Source organism: Passer domesticus, chromosome 11, assembly GCF_036417665.1.
Source record: "Passer domesticus isolate bPasDom1 chromosome 11, bPasDom1.hap1, whole genome shotgun sequence".
Lineage (NCBI taxonomy): Eukaryota > Metazoa > Chordata > Aves > Passeriformes > Passeridae > Passer > Passer domesticus.
In genome coordinates, this window is record NC_087484.1 from 31,653,436 (window position 1) to 31,659,435 (window position 6,000).

A 6,000-nucleotide genomic window follows, 5' to 3' on the forward strand; every position below is an offset into this window, starting at 1 on the left:
GCAGAGATGAACACCGAGGTGGGTTAGGCCCAGACGGGCCCTCCCTTCCTGCAGTGCAGCTGCACAGGCTCAGCTGCAGCAGTGCTGCTGCATCCCCTCATGGCATTTGCAGGAGAGGAGGGAGAAGTGTGTGTGTGGTATAAAGCCCTGGAAACTGCTCGCAGCTTGTGTCAGGGCAGTGGTGTTGGCAGGGGCAGCCAGGCCTCCTGCAGCTCTGGGGCTCTGGGGCATCTGCGGCCTTTGGAGCAGGCGCGGCAGGGCCCCGGCTCACATTGCTCCGGGACCGCCCAAAATGGGGAAAGGCATCTGTGGTTTTCTTTTCAAAATTATCCTGCTAGTCAGGTGTATCAGGCCTGGCATGCATCCTTGGCACAAGTTGTTGTCTGTCCTACTACTGAATTTCAACTTGTTAGCAATTTACTGCTTGTCAAAATTAATCTCAGGGTGGTTTGAAGGAATTGATTCCAACGTGGAGGGAGTTTTTATCATCCAATAAGAACCAGACCTTAAGGCCCAGAGGAGCAGAAGCATTGGTGTGAGAGTGTTGGCAAGTGACATCTATTATTCTCATTGCCACTTCATCTTGGATTTGTATCATGAGCTTGATAAACCTCACACCTGCTGATTTGAGGGAGAAGGAAATGAAGAAGGTTTGACTCCCATCAGTGGCTTTGAGCATTAATGAGTTTTTCCCTCCTTAGGAGCTGATGTGCTTTGGGTATTCTTCTTGTAGTTTCTGACTTGTCTAGAGTTTGCTTTTGTGGCTTTGTTTCCTTTTGTGTATTAGAAATGCCTCAGTTCCCAGGTCAGTGATGTAACTTGCTCTCCACTAGAAGAATCAAATATTATCATTGACTCTGCTTTACCATTAGCAGAAAAGAATGTAGCTCAAAAATTCACTCATCTCCATAAATACATTCCTTTACAAAAATATTTTGCAGATGAATTTTTGCAGTCATATGTAACTCAATTAAGTTTTTCCTACAGAGGAAGAGATTATAATTTAGTTATGTCTTCTCTTCCTGAAGCTGCTGTGTTTGTTTTTCCTTTGACATTTGAAATGAGGGCACATAATTTCTAAATGTGCTCCACCTGCTCATGAAGGAAACCTCTACAATGTCAGCGATTTTGAACTAGAAATGGGCCATATAGAAATGTGGCAGATTCCCAGAGTTACCTGACTACATTCTCTTGATGCACATGAGCTTGAAAGCAAAAACTGTCAGGCCCAGAGCCACTGACTCAAAGCTTGGTTGTCTGTGTTTGAGATTTCACTGTGCTTGGTGTCAAATTATATGTGTGTTTTATGGATTAGAAACACACTCAAATGTTCTCTTAGAGTTCACTCAGAGAAAAATGGTCTCATTTTTTCCTTTAGAAAATACAGAGCAATTGTCTCCTTGGAGCAACGCCAGCACTACAAGGACGACTTCAATGCAGAATATGAGGAATATTGGAATTTATATTTTAAGATTGACAAGATCATCAAGAAATTCAGACAATTTCAGGAGCAATGGAAGTCTCTGACTCCAGGCTCCAAAGCTTATCAGGTAAAGAAGGATAAAACCACGAAGACTGTGCTTCATCACAGCAGTGTTTTGGATTCCCTGGAGCTGCTCAGTGAGACAGAGGGAAACTGTGGAACTGGCAAATATGCTCAGACACTGCTTGGGCTGAGTCTGATTTTTGCAAGACCCTGCCCAAAAGCCCCTGTTTGAGCTGTCTATGAAGAAACAGTTGTCTATGAGAGATGTCCCAAGCAGAGTCTTAGAGCATGGACTCCTTCTGTTGCCTATTGAGAGGCTTAATTACAGATCTTGGGTGATGCTGGGAGATGGAGATTTATTTTGCAGAGCTCCCAGAAGAGTGGTGGCTCACAGAGAAGAAAATCTCTATAGAGTCAGACTGAATGTACTTTTAGTGTTTTACCAAAGCGTGCATTTTATGGTGCCAGTGAAACATTCTTCGTGATTTGTTATTTTTGTTTCTTTGTTTTTCCTGCAGATGCTGCATTATCGAATCCTAGCAGATTATCAGCAGTTACAACAGGTACGTGTGACACCAGACCTGCAGGGCCATGGCAACTGCTAAGTTTGCCTCAAGGCATTTTTAAAGCAAAGGACATCAGATTCTAAGCTCTGCAGAAGTGTTTGCGTGCCCTGATTTTCTTTTGCTTTCTCCTTCACAGGGTAGCCCCAGCTACTCTGAAATGAAGAGTGGGTGCCAGTACCTCCACAAGAAGCTGGCCCATATTCAGAGCCGCATTTCTGAATTTGACCAGCAGTGAGTGGAGTACTGGCACCAGACATCAGCTTCAGCATGGAAGATCTCTGAAATCAGGATTTTTCATTTCAACTAGAAGATTAGATTTTTTAGGATTCTTTAAATTAGTACAGAAGAGTAGGTTATCTTAGCACTGAGCAGTAGGTGATTTCTTATAAATGTAGGATTAGTTCAAAGAAGTTTAGTAAGTTTAAGTCAAAGTTGAAAGATGATAGTATTGAAATTTAACAATAAAGAAATCTCACTATTGGTAATTCCTTCTCTCCTTGTTGATTGTATCATTTGCATTGGGTTTCTTCTGGTCACTTGTTTTCTTCAAGTCCTAAGTTTGTCCACTGAAATAAATTGATCAGTAGAGGGTGGAAGCCCACTACCTCTACTATGAAGTTGAGCTCATTTTAAGAAAAGATGGTAGTGGATGGAAATTCTTTATGATAAGTGTAGGGGTGGTTTTTGACCTTTCTTGTTAAATTCAAACTCTTTGCCAAAGTTGTCAAAGGCTTAGAAGTTGGACAAACCTGTCCCCAAATGACCTTGTTTTGGAGGGTTGCAGAGGAGTGCACATGGGCTGCTCTAAGCTGTCAGCTGAAGCAGCTCTCAGGACTGCTTGGAGATCATGGCCTCCCCTTGTCAGTGAGCCAGGAAAGATCCAGATCTCTGTAAGAGTTTTCTAAAACACTTGGAGTAATGTTGGAGGCAAGGTACTTCAATGGATTTTAAATGGAAATTCAGTTCAAGTGTCCCTATGGAAATGCTGTCAATTTCTTAGCATTTTTAAGACTAATCTGTCTCAAGCAGCCTTTCTAGAGAGACACAGATCTTGATTCCAGCACAAACCTATGGGGACTTTGATGTTTGAGACTTTTCCTAAGTTTCCTCCATGTATTCATTCAGCTGACATGGTAGAGCTGTTGCCAGCAAGGCTGTAAGCATCTTTAGGGAAAGGATATGAAATTGATTGAGGGAGGATAATATTTGGGAACACTCAAAGGTGGCTATGAATGCCCCTTTCTTCCTTGCAGAGCATTCCACAAATTCCTCCATTGTCTCCAAGCCAATGATGTTGAGTCCCTGTACCTGAGAGCCCTTGGGGTGTTTTGTGATTGAACACCTGAGCCATTGTTGCCCTTCTGCTCTCCTTCAAGCCAAGTTCAAGAAAATGTCACCTCCTAAACCCTGAGACTTGGGTCCATTTTTGCCTTGCTCAGGGGTGCTCCTCCAGCTCTGCAGTGCAGCAGCCCCAGGGACGCTGCCGTGGGGGGCATGGGGTGAATTGTGCTGGGCTGCCTCCCCTGGGCTTGCTGGCTGCTGCTGCTTGACAGAGCGTGCCAGAGTGCTGCTGCCCAGGCTGGGCTGAGACTGAGGACTTTTCATGGTTACCCCTTCATGATATATCTTTCCCTTGATGGGATTTCTTCTAACTCACTCTAGACTGCATTAGAAAGTTTTATTTCCATGCTTAACAAATTGAGGCTTCAAATTCTCATCTATATTTTCCCCTCCAGTCCCTTATGTGTTGGGGCTGGCTTCCCTTGGGGACAGGTGTATCAATGTACTGATCCCATCCCCTTTTATTGCTGCAGGAGTGCTTAGGAACACTTCAAATGGTCCTTTCCACTTTTCTTTAGGTGGCTTGTTGCTGTGCTTTCTGACATAAGACACAGTCCCCAGGCTGATGAGGATGTACCTGAGTATCCAAAGTCACCAGGGTTGGTCACAGCAGAGACTTGTGGAAAAATGAGAGCACTTTCCAAGAAGATGATAAGGGACTGAAATTATCATTTCCTATCATATGATTTTCTCTAGAAAGCATTGGAACTTTATAGTGCCTTCCATAGAGCATTTCCTATGGGCTCATTTTTTCTTTAGAAGCCACTGGAATTCTGCACCTCAAGAGAGCAAGGGGAAGCACTGGTGGCCACTTCAGTGAGTTTTCCTGGCCACTTTTATTCATTTCTGGTTTTAGACTCTGATTTGTTCTCTCAGTCTTGCTGCTGGGAATGACCTCCATGGGCTGAGTAGGTCCCATTTAACTGGGAGTGTTTTAGATAACTTTTGTACAGTTTCAGCTCTGAAATGAGAATCTCTATGGATGACATTCCAAAAGGAATAAATGAATCCTAATCTTAGTAGTTTTTCTTTTATTACTACTTGAGGTAATTCTTTGAGTTGGTTTGTTTTTTGGTTTTTTGATTTTTATTTTTTTTACCTTTTTGTTTTGTTTTGGTTTTTTGGGTTTTTGTTTGTTTGTTTGTTTGTTTGGGTTTTTTGCTATTGTTGCTATTGTTGATTTTGGGTGGTGGTTTTGTTTTGGGTCTTTTGTTTGTTTGTTTGTTTGTTTGTTTGTTTGTTTGGTTTGGTTTTGTATTTGAAAGTTTGTGGGGTTTTTTTGTTTTTCTGTTGGGGTTTTTTTGTGGCAAGGAAAAGCCTCTGGCCATACAGAAAATGGGTCCACAAACTGTAGAAGGGTTCCTGGCTGAACAAGGCCATGGCATTCTCCTGTGAGAATTGGAAAATCTGGTCTGCAGTTTACACAGTTACTCTGAAGACCATGTACTGTCCCCAGAACGAGACAGACCATGTACTGTCCTCCAACAGATACATCAAGGAAGAAGGAGCATTGTGCCCAGATGAAACCAAATGCCAAGCACACACAAGTGGGAACTGCTAATTTGGCACACCTTAGCTAAAGATGCTTATGGTGTGACAGCCAATCAGTAATTAACATGCATGTGTGAATGCAGCTACTGAACCAAGGAGCATTAAGCATTAGTGGCCTGAGACAGTGTCTAGAGAAGGATAAATGTGCCAAAGTTGCTTAAAAAAGGGGAGCAGCATGTAGCCACATGGGCTGTGAGTGTCGTTCCTCGGCCAACTCTCCGTGGGACCCTCTTCCCTTTGGTGCCTGTGAACAGGGACTCTCTTTGCTGAAATGCAGTTCGCTGAAATGCAGTTCCCCTAAACGCGGAAGACTCCGAGCATCAGGTTCCCAGGCATAGCAGGAATCTATGGATGCACTAATGGAGCACTAACATTCTCACCCTGCTCTACTTACTTTACATTTGAATACAGGCTGGTAGAAGGAGAGATCTGGCTTTGATTTCTCCCCAAGTTACCTGTTGCACTTTCAGGTTAGGAGTACATGTAAAATGCAGCTAATCACTCTCTCTACCCATGAATATTCCACCAGTGGACTGACTTACAGAAACATCCTTTTTCTCTTTGTACCTTCCTAAGTGGTGCCATAATGAACAGAAGATTTGCAGAAATCACACAGAAAACCACCAAAACTGCTGAAATTAACACTCAATTCCATGAGAAAGGCTTCTGAGAAAATGCTTGACAGGATCACTGAACAAACTCAAGCTTAGAAGAGAAATATTCATTTTAGCACTGATCAAGGGGAAAGAAAAAGAAATGCTGTAAAAATTCCAAGTGGAAGATAAGGAGAAAGACAGGAAGCTGAGGAAGAGCAAGGCCCTGTCAGATGAGCTGTGGAAGGTAACTTTGTGCCCCAGCGCTGTCAGAGGACGTTCCCTGTCATTGGTGCAAGCAGCTGGAGACAGAAATACTGCTTGATTTGGGGGCCACAGTCTAGGTAAGTGCAGAGGTGGTTCAATAACGTGACATGAGGGAGTTCCCCCAGGGCAACTGGGATGCCTGAAAGAAGTGAACAGCTCAGCACAGCCTGGCCTGCTCGGCTGCTTTTCCTTCTGA

At 43.4% G+C, this 6,000-nt stretch overlaps 1 long non-coding RNA gene across 1 annotated transcript; it reads left to right on the forward strand.

The window, feature by feature from the left end:
- Positions 1-244: 244 nt before the first annotated feature.
- LOC135278274 (uncharacterized) lies at positions 245-2,537 on the forward strand. Its single transcript, XR_010345816.1, has 4 exons — positions 245-650; positions 1,379-1,550; positions 2,005-2,049; positions 2,189-2,537. It is a non-coding gene; the product is annotated as an uncharacterized LOC135278274 (long non-coding RNA).
- Positions 2,538-6,000: the final 3,463 nt, after the last annotated feature.